This window comes from Poecilia reticulata, chromosome 4, assembly GCF_904066995.2.
Source record: "Poecilia reticulata chromosome 4, P_reticulata-male-v2, whole genome shotgun sequence".
NCBI lineage: Eukaryota > Metazoa > Chordata > Actinopteri > Cyprinodontiformes > Poeciliidae > Poecilia > Poecilia reticulata.
In genome coordinates, this window is record NC_088833.1 from 27,865,380 (window position 1) to 27,880,396 (window position 15,017).

At 40.9% G+C, this 15,017-nt stretch overlaps 1 protein-coding gene across 2 annotated transcripts in view; it reads right to left on the minus strand.

Moving 5' to 3' along the window:
• Nucleotides 1–3,973, minus strand: part of tprg1 (tumor protein p63 regulated 1) — a 38,946-nt gene extending 34,973 nt beyond the window's left edge. Inside the window, exon 1 of one of the 2 annotated variants that reach the window (XR_014087359.1) lies at nt 2,459–3,973. The gene's annotated coding sequence lies outside the window, so the exon portion shown is untranslated. The remainder of the gene's footprint in view (nt 1–2,458) is intronic. The other variant, XM_081606621.1, reaches the window with a different exon arrangement.
• Nucleotides 3,974–15,017: the final 11,044 nt, after the last annotated feature.

Genomic DNA, 15,017 nt, shown 5'->3' on the forward strand with positions numbered 1-15,017 from the left:
GAGGCAGTGAGTAGTTACACAAACGCAGTGACAGGTCTCACAATGCATTGTGGGAAGAATACACATTTCCTGTGACTATTCATAGTTTGCTTACATAAAATGATTATTTCTCTGAATTTTTGAGTGTGAATTTAAATCCTTAGTATGAAGGTTGAAAAATTTCGAGACATAAACAATTACCCACCGACTTTATTATTTTTTTATTTGACCGTGAGTAAGAACCACATGTGCGAAGCTTATAGACGTCAGTTTTATTGTGCATCAGGTTTGGCAATTGTGTTGTAGTGAACTGGGTCAGTCATAAAACTATGGTGAAGGACCTGGTAAAATCTTCAGTTGCTGCTCTTTGGTGATGAGCCATATCAGCATGGAAGTATTGCACATGTTCTCCTGGGTAAGTCCAACTGTGCAATCTATAGCTAGAACGCACTTTCTCTGTAAACTTTAAACATTTTCAACCCCAAAACATGACAGGCCAACTACCAAATACCAGGCTTTGCAAGTTTTCTAGAGGGAATCTTGAATTTATAATATTTCGGAATTGGGCCCTGCCATGGCAGTGCATAGGCAGGCACCTATTGTTCTACACCTCAAAGTAACTGCCTCTTCCTAGTACCGTTAATGCGGCTCGTACCGCTGCATGTCCCCTTCACAATATATACATCAAAATGTGTGGCTTGATCCCATGTGGGGAGCAATTGCTTTTGTTGGCATTTCGAGTAACTGTGGCGACATAGTTAACACAAAACGAGCCAAATTCAACTCAAAACAAAAGTCTGACACAAAACGGTGCCACTCAAAATAGACGTAGACTTTTGTCTGCCCCTCAGAGCTGCTCTTTAGAACTACAGACATGGAACACTCCGTTACTAGACCCTTTTCCTTTTGCGTTTTATTTACCATTGTCAGAGCAACTTAACCATCGGGCCCTGGGAGGAAAAAGAGCGATGGCGGTTCTAGTTAGCTGAGGTATAAACCTACTGTGCAGGAGCTGAATTGAATTGCGATCTGTTTATATGTACAGATTGCTTAATACACCGTCAGTTATCAGCTTTGAAATAAAATGGTTCTGGAAGTTTTTGGAAAGTATTATTGACATGTTTAGGAAAATGTGTACAGGGTGGTTATACCAGGTGAGTCTCTCACCTGAGAATGTGAACCTACTAGGCTGATTCTGTGCCTTCAAATAATTTTAATGCTCCTGTAGAAGATTCATATCTTAAAAGTTACAGGAACCTACAAGTTAACTTATAAGGAACAGGTCTGAAAAAACAGTCTGTGTGCTACACTCAAGAGAGAGATTCATTTGATGCATCAAAGAGTGATGTCATCACTGATGATGTCATTGTTACCATAGGAACCAGTGGCGCAACTACACATTATTCAGGTGGATGCGAAAACATAAATAGGCGCCCCCCCCCCACCAGACGGGGTTTTGACGCCCCCTCTGGTGCTGCGCCCCTATGCGTTGCATGCGCTGCATACCCACTTTTTGCGCCACTGATAGGAACTAAACATTCTAATGGTGCATTCACACCAAACACGTTTTGAGCGTCAGGCAAGTCTTTTATATTCAAAGTCTATGTGAAGTATTGGATGCGCTGGACGTGTCAAACGCTTCAAATGGTTCAAATGGCGCCGCGCTAGACGCTCGAAGAGCACCACAACCGCCCTCGACGCACCTCCACATAGAGTTTGAATGTAAACCAGATGCGCCTGATGGTCAAAATGTGTTTGGTGTGAACGCACCATTATATGTCCAGTGTCATGTTAGGTCCACCATATTAGGACCAAAGTCTTGTCCTAATATGATGGATTCATTACTTTGGGTCAGGGGTAATGTTTAGAGGTAAGATGTGAATTAAGGTTTAGTTAATGTTAGGAATAGACTAGTATTGGTTTGGGTTAGGGAAAATGTCTGGGTTAGGCAAAATCGCAGCTACTAAAATGAAAGGAAATCAATGCAAAGTTCTAATTTGGGTCGAAATAGTTTTGACCAGCCTGTATAGAATTTTGTTTTCTAAATCATTCTATAAATAATGATGATATAATGTTAGGTTGTTTTTCTGCCAATTGCATAGCTGCAGTACACTAGTAGTCTAATGTGTTGAATATGCTGAGACACATTCAACACATTAGAAACCAATCAGAACCAAAAGTTTGTCTTTTGGTTCTGATTGGTTGTTTCTGGACAGTAGCAGAGCCAAATGAATTTTCACAAATTCTCTGTTTCGTATTTTATTGTCAACTGTTTAACACATATTCATCCATCATCTAATGTACATAAGTACGTTAGATGATGGATGAATAAGGAACTTGTTAAACAGTTAAAATGATGATGATGAATGTTAAACAGTTTGAGGCTTTGCCATATTTGTGCAAAGCCTCAAATTTTCATAAGATGTATTTTGCATTTCATAATGCAAAGTGTTAGCAAAACCTGGGCTTGGATAATGACCTAGGTTAGTGCCACCTGGGTGTGGGTCGCTTTAAAGGCCGAGCTGGGCTTAGCTTCTTGGCCTTCCTGCCAACGCCAACATGAAGACCCTCCATGCAACCAGTGGAGGTTGATTGCATGGATGTCTGTCTTTCCTCGGATCTCCATGTTTGTGCGGAGGTTTGGCTTTCCGTGGACTCCTCTGTTTGCAACCTGAGCTTGGGTTGGTGCAAAGGCTGAGCCAGGCTATGCATGGAGACCCCTCGTTGATTCAAGGTCTGTCTTTCTTCAGACCTCCCTGGTTGATTGGAGGTCCATCTTTCCTCGGACCATATTTCCTCGGACCTCCCTGGTTGATTGGAGGTCTGTCTTTCTTCGGACCTCCCTGGTTGATTGGAGGTCCATTTTTCTTCGGACCTCCCTGGTTGATTGGAGGTCCATCTTTCCTCGGACCATATTTCTTCGGACCTCCGTGGTTGATTGGAGGTCTGTCTTTCTTCGGACCTCCCTGGTTGATTGGAGGTCTGTCTTTCTTCGGACCTCCCTGGTTGATTGGAGGTCTGTCTATCCTTGGTCTCCTCTGTTTGTGGGGAGCCTTCTCTTTGCAGGGGGACCTCTGGTTGGGTGGAGACTCTAGGATGGTTGTTTTCTAGAGCAAGTTTTAACTCCACCTTCAGGTCCGCAACCTGACCCTGCAGAGCTTTCACCATTTCCTCCTGAGCCTTAAATTTGGAAGCTTGCTCAGAGTGACTTTTGAGCTGCTCCTCATATTTGAGTCTCACTCGGTATTCTTCCATCATTACTTCAATCAGACCTTTATTGTGGGAGGCGTATTTTACAGCCTCCCACTTGAAGTATTCCAGCTGTTGAAGAACGTTCTTGTCAGTTGTAACTTTGGTAGAGCAAGAAACTTGTTCACGTTTGACTTGCAGGTGACGTTCTTCTTCCAACAGTTTTTGCAGTCTTTGAATCTCCTCCTGCTGGGATTTGACTTCAGCCCGACATGTAATCCTTCTGTCTCTTTCCTGATGGAGTTCAAAATTCTTTCTCTGCAGTTCTGTTTTAAGATCATCTACCTGCTTTGTCAAAGCTTTGACGTGTTGGCTATTCTCTGCCACGTCTTCCTCTGAGGGGGTGATCTTGAAGCCAGCAGAGGGTGTTGTTTCCTGCTTGACTTCCAAAGATGTTGGACTCTCAAAGTTGCCGGAAGGACTTGATTCCCCCTGGATCTCTGATTCAACTTCCGGCTCAATGGGGCTGTCATCTTCAACAGGGAAAATGACAGCGTCGTAGTCGACTAGGATGTTGAGGTCTACCATGTCGACCCATGAAAGCTTAGCTGGAAAAGCTTCATGCTTGCAAACAATCTGTTGTTGCTTCATATTTGTATTCTAGTAACTTCTTGCTTCTCTGAACGTCGAACGTGCTCTGAAGGGTGATCTGTCGCGATAGAACTGTGGAGCAGATCAGAGAAAATCCTGTCTGCCAGCTACATTCAAGAGAGAAATTCCCTTGTGATATCATAGAGTGATGACATCTCTGCTGATGTCATTGATACCATTGGAACTGAACATTCTATCCACCTTCATGAGAGGCTTACTGGGGAAACAATAAAAGTAAAAGTAGCAGTATTTCATTGTAATTTATAGGGTTTTTGGCTAATCTATATTCATGATAGAAGTTACATCTCTTTTGTCGGTTAATACACTGTGCAGCAAGGCAGTATATTAACATTAGCAAAATATTAGCATTCACTGCTCCCCATTAGCATTAGCCTTTTGCCTAAAAATAGCTTTTATCTATTTTTCTTATTTATTAGTCACACTTGGTATACTGAATGGAGGAAGAAAATGTAAAACAACATGCTAGTGACAGCATTTAGGCCAATGTTAGCAATTTGGCTCATTTTAACTTGTAAACTAATTTTAACATACAGAATGGAGTAAGTAAATGTTATTGAACATGTTTGTGAGTCTCCGCATGCTATTGAGTACATTGCAGCTTACTTTAGCATTGATGCTAATTTGTAGCATCAGACGGGCACACGTTGGCAGGCCCCGTTTAAATTTCTTCAGAAATGTTCTAGTTGGATGCTAGAATTTACGCTGAATCTAGTAAGGTTGAACTTCAGATTTGCCTCTGAAGAGAGCAAAATTACATGGACACAATTACTTAAACATATAATACTAATTTTACTTCAGTGGGTCTTAAAGGAATTTGAACAAGAATGTACTCCGCAGCATTTTAAACGAGTGGAGACTCTTCAGACAGTGTCCAAGCAAAGAAAGCTTGAGTTTTATACTCAGACTACAAATAGATTACGAGTAGAAACTTTAACTATTTATTTTTATAGGAGGTGAAGTTAAAGTCAAATTATACCATAAACAGGTAATCAGTGCAAAGACAATACAACAGGAGAGACGTGAGCTCTTCTGTTGCAGCTAGGAGATTTGGACCAACTGAAAAATGACTTTTTGTTGATACGTGTTATAATAGTTTTAATAAGAGGAAAATAAACCAAAATCATCTCAAGTTATTGTTTTGACACTAACCTACTTGGCAAGTTGAGCGCATTCTAGTTGAAAGTCGGAAAACAAATGGGATTTGCTAGCTGCTGTGATGCTAACTGGAGCCAGTTAAAGAAGCAAGGAACTGTTTCTCTTCCTCTGACACAATCGCATGCTTAAGTAACAGGTTCACAAACAAAGATTTTACATTACAGTTTGCCACTAGTTTGAAATGGAAATTGATATATAACCAAAAAAAACCCAATCTTTTCCTGCAACATGTACTAGGTTTTATACGTGCAGAAGCCATGTTCAAATTTAACTTGGGGTTAGCCCTGAGATTTTTCACTTTCCAAGTTCAAATCCCAGCTTCAGGCTTCAGGATGCGTCAATTTAAAAAAATTTAATTAAAAAAATTAATTAAACCAGAGGCATTAATAATTCACTAAAACAGGATGGTGCTTTACCATGCAGGACCCTGAAAGTTGAACTCAGGATAAATTTGAGCTCCTGAACTGCAGTGAATCACATCTCTTGATGTAGAAAATGCATTATGGGATGTTGCCCTATAATGCCCTATGATGCATCATATGATGCACAGAGGAGTGGAGATAAGAGAAATCTGCATCCTTGTATCTAGGCCAAGTAATCAGTATTTTTTTTCAAGTGTTCAGTGTTGCCAAGCCATAAGCATTTCAGTTGGCACCACCACACTAAAACATCTCCTTCAGTATCTGACTCAACCCTCCACGCAGCTTTTCAGGGTTCTCCAAAGACACACGTCTACACCGACGGTGGATCTGAACATGAATTAATCATCAAATCAACAAGACATAGCTTAATTCTGGTGGATGCTGTAGGTGAAACAGGACCGTATGTAGAGCACAATAATGGCAGGGTGAGTCGTGCAGCGTGTTTCGCTTAGGAGATAAGTGCAGTTAATGTTCACCTTCAACTTACCATCATGTTGCAGCCTCTGAATCCGGGCTCCTATGGTTTCCCGTCGATCACATTGAGAACTAAAACAACCGTTACAGACGTTTGCATGCACAAGCAGGCAGATGCAAAACAGATCTCTAGAAAAATCGAAGCTAATCATGACACTAAATCAGTGGTAACTAATGCTCACTAATTAGCTTAATAAGAGTGATGTTTGGTGTTCCTCTAGGTCCTATAGGACATATATGCCACGACTGTTTGTGCTTGTTGCAATGGGTCATATTTCCAAACTGTCTGATCTGTCTTGTAAAGAACAGATTGTTCAGAAAAGAAAGAACAATAGAAAGAAAAGAGATGGTTTTAGATCGAAACACGGGGTTGTGACGTACATGCCAACCAAGCTGTACCGTTGTAACCAATGGGAAAATTCAACTGCAGTAGCCACAGTTCAACCCAAAGAGGGCAGCAAGGAGATGGTTTAAGGGGCAAATATTGCAAAATTTACACAAAATGTCACAATTTGAAGTTAAACATAATGATAGCCCCTTTGATCCCCAATTTATCTGCAAAAATATTATTTCAGGTTTAATTACTCCTTAAGGCTCATCAGGACAATCTTAAAGAGGAGTCTGTTCCCTGAGACAGATGTCAGATCCTTTTGGTAAACAGGTCCTTATCGCTCCATGTTCCTTTCCTCCCACAGTCCTGACTCTAATTCCCCTCGTCCTCTTAGCCAGAAACTGGATCCACAAAATGCATCTTATATTCATTAGTACACTTTTGTTTTTCAGTCATGTTGTTTTTGTTATATAAGCACATGTCGCTGTTATCTTTTTTTCTCTCTTTCTGAAGCAGACTTGTATGATGTTCTTTGTATTTTCTTTAACTTTCTTTTCCTTCTAACTCTTTCCTCAAAATGGAGGGGAATTGTACTATAACTATTAACATCTACCAATGAGATTGAGTAAATTGCGTGCTTTTCTTCTGTGCCTTTTCACATACTCCATTATATTTGACCAGTAGACTAAGTACCAACAGAAATAAAACAAAAATAAATACTTTCTTCACATTAATTGACCTGCGTTTGCTCTTCTTTGTTGCATGATTATAAGACAGTGTTCTTTAAGACATTACCCTCTTTGAAGTATTAATGAAGGCAGACAAACATGTCTTAAAGGCATCCATTAAACATTTTCTTGTTGAGCAGAAGTTATTAGTTATGTTTTACACATATCCTATTTCATGAACACATGGATACGGGTTTTAACTTGCATGAAATATCACAGAGAATTAGCAGCTGTAGCATAAACCTCTGTGATCCCGGCCCTGGTCTCTGTATGAGCTGAGGCGGAGCAACAGTGTCAGCTTCTTTTTCCCCTCCGAGGATGGCTGAGACCTTACTGAAGCCGATGGGCCATGAGGGGTTCATTAACTCAGCAGAAGCTCGACGAGCTGAAAAATGCCCAAACCTTCAGTGTTTTTGGTCCAGTAAAAGCTCTGCAGAAAACTACAGCTTTACCCGGAGACGGACAGATTCGATAGGGAAAATACTGTACACGTTTCTGTTCAGTCATAGCGATCCCAAAAAGTCTCCAGCAGAGATCAGCTCTTTGAATTCAAACTGAACTTTACTCTGTCAGTAAAGTGCTTGCCTGGACTACCGTACGCCGACCTGAGCCTGCAGCCATGTGGCGTGGGAGAGTTGCACACACTGACCTCGAGCTCACCGCTCCTTACGTCGCCATGGGGACCCACTTCCAGCGCACAGCGGAGAAACAGCTTCACTTGACCTTGTTGGGTGAGGCCGAGGGATGACCTGTTGGAGTCGGTTCATTAGGACGTCTCAGGTCAGCGACTGAGAGCGTCAGGAGACTCTCTCCTGAACTGGCTTTCCAGTTCAGGGCCTGGAAAGCCAGAAATCAGAGCGGCAGCTGGCTGTTAGCTTTTCCAGAGATAAAAGGTTAAAACCCCTGACCTCCTCTGTCAAGAACAAAGGGAAAGTGGCTTGTATTTGGAGTTGTGAGGTGCCATGTAAAACTTCAGAGTTAGCTGTTGGAAATGCAAGAAATACATTTTGTCTTAAAGACAGTATTTTGAAAAGTTGGTGGAAGGATGAGGCCAATGTGTTTTGCTATAGTTCAAAACTAGGCCTAGTATTTGTCTGTGCTGATCCACTGCACCACTTTTAGAGCTGAAGCTCATCTAGATATGTAAAGTGCAAAAGGATAGTTAATTCATAAATCCAGAATCTGTAAGACAATAATTTATTTATTTTTTTTGCTTTGATTTACTAACTCTGGTAATGAAAATGATTTCCTAATTCAACAGAGACTGTTGACATCAACTGCTGTCAATCAACCTCGTGTTCATACTGCTAAATGTCCAATGGTGGGGAAACAACTTAGCGTTCCCAGAAAATTGCCTATCCGCTGTCATAGGCAACCACGCTAACTAGCCTTAGCATTCAGGACAGATTCTGCTGATGGGAAGACGCTGTGGTGTAGAAGAGAGCAAGGGTAGGATGTGAGTCGACATGAGAGTGATTGACAGCACTAAAACCGTCCTACTGGCTCTGATTGGTTGTTTCAGATGAAGCGGTGTAGAGGAGCTTGATATTTTTTATAGATTATACTGTCACAACATAATAATAATTTTGAAAAAAGATGTATAAAACAAATATTTTTTAGCTTTAAGAAGCAGGTTAATCTGCTCAGAAAGCCAGCAGGCAGTTGATGGCACTCAGCTTTTCTTGTCTTTGTTTTTCACAAGTGGCAGTATTTCCAGATAACTGATTTTTCTTTCTACCCATCAAGGGGAAAATGTAGTCACCTTCTTTCAGCCAGCTGACCAGGAGTGTGCAGCAACAGCTGGGAAAGAGGCTACACTTCATCACAGATGAGGTGGATTATTATCAGTTTTGAAACTGTAGCCTAGTTAATATTAATAACTGGTCCATGTCTATCTACTTGGTTGGACACTAAATTTCCAGATTTACCCTTTAATCTACAAAATCAAGGTACAAAATCATGGGGTCAGGTTGGTTAACTGTGTCAATTAGCGGCGACAGCATGAAAAGCCACACAGTGACTTCACATTTCAAATGTTTCACACCAGTTCCTGTTAGTGAGGCGGGTTATCTGAAGCAACATAAACTGGATTTAACCCATTAGCTGTCGATGTTCACTTGACATGCAGTAAAACAAAGCCACACTCACTGCTATAACTGCTCAAAATCAGCACAAGATTTAGGAGGGGCAATAAGATGTCAGAGTGGATTTCTTTAGACAATGAAAATGCAGAGAGCAATGACATGCAGAGAAATATTTATGATTGATTAAAAATGCGTGGATATGTTCTAATGTTGATCCCCAGATAAAAAAGGGAGGCAACAAACGGTTAAGAAAAGATAAACAGCGGAGTATTTATTCATGACCCTGACTGCCAGAGGCGGAGACAATTCGGCCACTAAGTGGCAGTGTTGCTCCAGTGATGATCAGGCGGCAGCAGAACAAGCGGAGCAGCACCGCGGGGAGCAGATTCATGTCCTACATGGGTGATTACAACATGTTTGACATGCATTAAAACAGTCTGGAAGTAGATGCATTACACCTGATAAAAGAATCATCAGAATTATATTCCACTTGTGTTTATTTGTTGCTTTGTTTGCCAGCCTGATTCTGTCTCATCTCGTCTCGCGCCACCTCTTCACTAAGCAGACGAGGCCTTCCGGCGCGTGTCATTACCGACCCAAACGGCTCCTTCGGATATCACGCGGCGTCACCCTGGACTGGCCCCGGAAAGCGACGTCGCATAATTCCTCTGAAATGTTCCCGTTCCCGGCTCCATCTGAGGAGGATTTTCCGCCTCGAGCGTCCCCACGAGTGTGACTTGTGTTGAATAGTAGGCAGAAAAATGATTGCCTCGATATGTGAGACCAATGTCAGGAGGATGAAAGCTCGACTGGAGTTGACGAATCAACAGTGGCAAGTAACACATTTACTCTTAACCACTGCCTTTGAGCAAGGTAGGATATTTTCAGTTTTCTTTTACATAACCTTAGACTCTTTTTTTTTTTTTTTTTTAGAAACTTTCTCCTTACTTTACCTATTAAAAAAAGAAGAAAAATGGGCACAACAGAAACGAGAAGCTCATACTTTACCAAATATTGCATCATGGGAGTTTGATTTTGCTTGAGAAAGTAGAAATGGGGTCTTCCTGAAAAAATGACCTCAGTCATGGTGTCTGGAAGGATGAAAGTTGTGACCCAGCAGAGATTTTCCCTGTGGTGACGAAAAGCTTTGCTTGGCTTCCCCTTGGTGCTTTGGGTGTTGCCGGCACGAATCCCCCCCTGCGGGTGAGAAACGAACCTGGAGGAACCTGGACTAAGGTTTCTCTTCTGGCATGAGCCAGTCCTGCCATAATTAACCCAGCTTCCCTTGTCTAAGGTTAGCACGGGGTGAAAACAGTCATTCATGAATTCTTGCAAACAATGCTCCACCTCTCTTTAGTAAGAGTTCACAGATTTGTCATGCGATGCCCCCAGGAATACAGTGCATTTTCTGCTCAGTCGCAAAATCACTTTCTGCTCCACTGCAGTCCTCTCGCCCGTTTGTTGGGGCCATTCCCCCACTCTCATGTGATTTATTGAGTCTGATTTCAAGGCACGCAGTAATTCACTGCTTCCCTGCCTTCATTAACGGCATATGATCTCGGCAGAGGCCTGTCTAATACTTGCTCACTTCCTTGGTTACTTCTTTTCAAATTATCCGGGGCTCGCGTTTATCCGAGTCCGGGTTTAGAGCATACGCTGCTTCATGCTCTGTTAGTTGACAAACTTTTTCTTGTGCGCAATTGCAGAACATTAAACCAGTGCCGGCGCATGTGAGGATGGCGTCTCCGGTACGCTTCCGTCACATCATCGCCCACTGTGTCACTTCTAACGGAGAGGGAAGGCAGAAAACACTTCCTTTTCAAATGATGTGTTTGGGAATAAAATAAAAATAATAAAAAAGGCGAAATGAGAGAGAAACCTGAGAAAACGAGGAGGAATTACAACAAGGTAGCCACGCAAGGCTCCGGGACCGGGGAGATGATGAAACAGAAGCCCACTTTAGAACAGAGAGACCCAAAAGTCTCACAAGCACCCCCTCCCCACCCCACCTCCCACCACCACCACCAGATTTTCAAAGGCAATTCAGGGAGGCAAAGCCGCCTCCTTCCCAGTCATTTCATGCCCTCACGCAACTTCTCATCTCAGCAGGGAGGTGAAGTTTGAAACCAGATAAATAGCTTACCCCATTTACCGGCAAGTTGAACACCTTGATTTCACTCGGAATATTTGTTCAGTGTGGCTGGGTGCCGTTTCATCTGGAATTTTTGCATGTGCTTGTTTGCAAAAACGGGGGTGTGCGATGGCTACTAAAAATAGCTCCATTGACCCACTTTTTCAACAGGGACTCTCTGGCATTGTTGAAAAGGATACATCGCATCCCGGAAACAATATGACAAACTTTAAAAGGAGTCGTCTCTTCTTATAATCTGTAGCTGGTGAAGACATCACCTCCAACAGTTTCTGTTTATGCCAGTTTCTGTTCCCTCTGCCGTTTCATTGATGGCTGTGAATCGCTGGGGTCTCTACAGTGTCAAAGATCATTTTAAACTTTAGAGGAAAGTTCTATGCCAGGCTATAGCTGAGAACTATGGTGACAAGAAACTTCAAATAGTAGAAGTAAACCTGTAGTTATTAGAGGTTAATATTTTTAAGTTTTGTCCAAAGACAGTAGCAGCTCTTGCTAGCAGTCCCTCATTTTGTCGCCCCTTCCAGCCAATTAAAAAGCAGGAAATTTATCTGAGATTCTCGGTGGAATAAATAGCACATAAGCTAGTTTCCCTATTCAGCACTAAGCAGGGTGTGCCTACTCCACACATGAGTCCTGCTTAAAAATAAGCGCAAGGACAAATGTGTGCTTGTGCAAGCACAAACAATGGAAAAATATTTTCTGGGTGCAACAAACACACCTTTTTTTCCATCTGATACTTTTGTGTTCCCCTTTCTAATGTTGCCCTGGGTAACTGCCTATGTAGCTCATATAAAAAAATCCTCTGCCTTGGGATCACTTTTGTTGCAAAAATTGTTGAAAAATATTTTTCATCTGTCCATTAAGTGAATTTTTCAACCTAATTAAGATGGTGTCAGAAATGTATTTAATTTACTGTCAAGGTAGCTGAAAACATACAATGGCTTGCCAAAAGATTTGTATGAACTCAGGAACATTTTTACATTGTCAGTTAAACACATGTCAAACAAGAGCTACTATTCTCTTAGGATCTCTGACATTAACAAAACATTTTCTTCTTCACAACTGCAGCAGTCTCAATAATTTTTATTTAAAAAAATGTTTTCAAACCTGAGAGATTGTTGTGCATGAAAATCCCGGCAGATTAGTAATTATGAATAAAACATGCAGGCTGTTGCATATACTTCACAAAGTCCACCTTAACATGACCAATAAAACTGGATGTGTAAAGTTGGAGAGTTATTTATTACAGTCAATAAACTATACAACTTACTCAACTTAAATAACATATCCCTTACAAACTCTGCTCTAATGAAGACAAAGTTGTAAATAATTTCCATTTCTGCTGTGAGGTTTTGCTATATTTTTTCTAGGGCCAGGGTTTTAATTTTGATTAATTAATTACATAGATTTTAACATGCTAAAAAAAAATTTTACATTCAAATGTTTTGGCCAGAACCTTTGTGTTCTGGCCTTTGTGTGTTTCTGGTATATCCGTAAATCTGATGCACAAGAGACGTCCGCAAACCACAGTGATAGACGACAAAGCCTAGTTCACTAGGAGTTAATTTTGTATCAAAAAAATTATACGATGGGAAGCTGGTAAAGTCTGTTGCTGTATCGTGCTAAACAAAAGTTAGCCTATCATCGAAGCTATTCAAGCCTAGAATAGCATCTAATGCTAAACATATTGCAGCACAGATGACCCCAATGCTAATGTTAACATCCACAGTTCACATTTCTGAAGTATTTGTTTTAAAGGAGTTCCATGAATGACCAGGAATTAGTGAAGCTATTGAAAGCTAAAAGGGTAGAATAGCACTTTGCATTAATCTGATGGTTGAGTACCATAAAAACATTAACTGTTACTCCCAAAATGTATATTTGCAAGTCAATATGAAGACATTGATGTCTTCATGACAGTTAAGGGTTTAAAAACAATTAAATATCTTTGTTGTTGAGCTCATATGTGTAATTATTCAAATTTGCAACAAAAAGGGTCTCTGAGTTGAAAATGTTGCTTATTTTGCCGATATGTACAATTACAGACATAAAATTAAACATTTTAATCGAGTCCCACCACAAATTTTTTCCCTTCTTGTTTTTCTATCTAGTACCAATAAACAATCAACATTGTCATTACATACACACCAGTTTAGTCCATATTAATTTGATTCAGTGATTCAATCCAGTCAGATTAGGAAAAAGGTTTCTCTCAAGGAAAAACTTCAGACCCCATCAAGCAATTGGCAAATTAGCTAAATTATTTAATTGGCCAAAAGAGAGCAAAGCTGGTGCTGTGGGCCAAGAATTAAAAATATTTCAGACAAAAAATAGTTCAGGGGCCACTAACACGCAGAGAAAAACAAGCTCAGAGCGGAATTTTGACTTTTTCTTTTTCCACTTGATTTACAGAGAAGTCTCTTAAGTCTTTTATAAAGGAGTCGTAAATCAAACGCTACATCAGTAAGATTTGAAAACCTTCCGAAAGAAATCATGATAGAAGAACGACAAAGACTCTTTAAACGTGTTCTCTTTTACAATAGAAGATTGATGTTCTCTGAAAGCAGACAACGCATACATGCTGGTGTCAGAGATCTGCCAAAACCACACTGCAACATCCTCATGAATGGCTCTGGAATAAAAACCATGTTCTCAACTAAATATTCTCTCCAAAGTGAGCTGCGAGTCATGTAATGGGAGCGATGATGAGTGTAAAATCCTGGACTACTCCCCTGACACCTTCTTGTTGATCTGAATCCAGACAGTGCGCTCTGAAGTGCTGCACTTTCAAGGGAGGGAAAAGGGAAAAAAAAGAAGAAAAAAAAGACGCCTGCTCCTATGGCAACAGAAAATCAGTTAAATGAAGACAAACAGGAGGCCTCTGAACCTCCACCTACGCATGCGGTAAAAAACACAACCTCCTTTTACAAATCCATCAATGTGGTAACTTTGTAGACTCTCTGAATGCTAATGGCTCGTAGCATGCTCCGCTTAAATAGGTCACGACTGGGAATAATTGTATTAACTGCTGTAAATAGAAATAAACAGGAGAAAGTGGAAAACAGTAATGGCTTGTCGGGATCTATTCAGAGGCTTTCTCAGAAAATCGGGGAGAAGTCTTGAGGGAGGCACTCGGTGTCAGAACTTGGCTTTTTTCTAAAAACTGCCATCTGCCTAAGAACGCCAATTATCAACAAGGAGAGCAGGAAGTTTAAGACGCAAACATTAGACCTTAAAATATTCTTTGGAAAAACAAATTCCAGGGAGGTTATCTTACATGGATTTTCTTACTTTAGAGCTCTTATTAAACTAATGTTTCTGGAGAGTACATTCAGCTGTGATTAAGGGTCATTCAAGGTAAGGAATACATTAGAATTAGTTTTTCAGGGTGAGCTGTCAGATCTACTCAATGTTTTTTTTTCCAATCCACTGTTCACTTCAGGACTGTCAGGACTGAGACATGAAGCCAAGAACGAACTGTTCTCTAAACAGCCCACAAGTATGTGCAGCAGAGGCTGTTTGCAGGGAGAACATCAGGAAGTTGCTAAATTCTTCAATCAGCCGAAAGGGAGCACAGCGGGTCAGATGTGCATGCATGAACTCTTTGCACATATCATCACGTCCATGGACATTATCTGGTCTTCAAACTAATATCTTTTGTCAGTTGTGTCTTGGTTTCTAACTCACCCTTCACTTCAGACAGAGATCTACATTTACTCGACAGTACTTTTTTTTATAGCTGTTGGTCAAGCTACTTGACTCTCACAGGCTGACAAGAGCAAGATATTCTTTAAATCTTTAAACAGATGGCTCCCAAGAAGTCTGGGGGTAAAA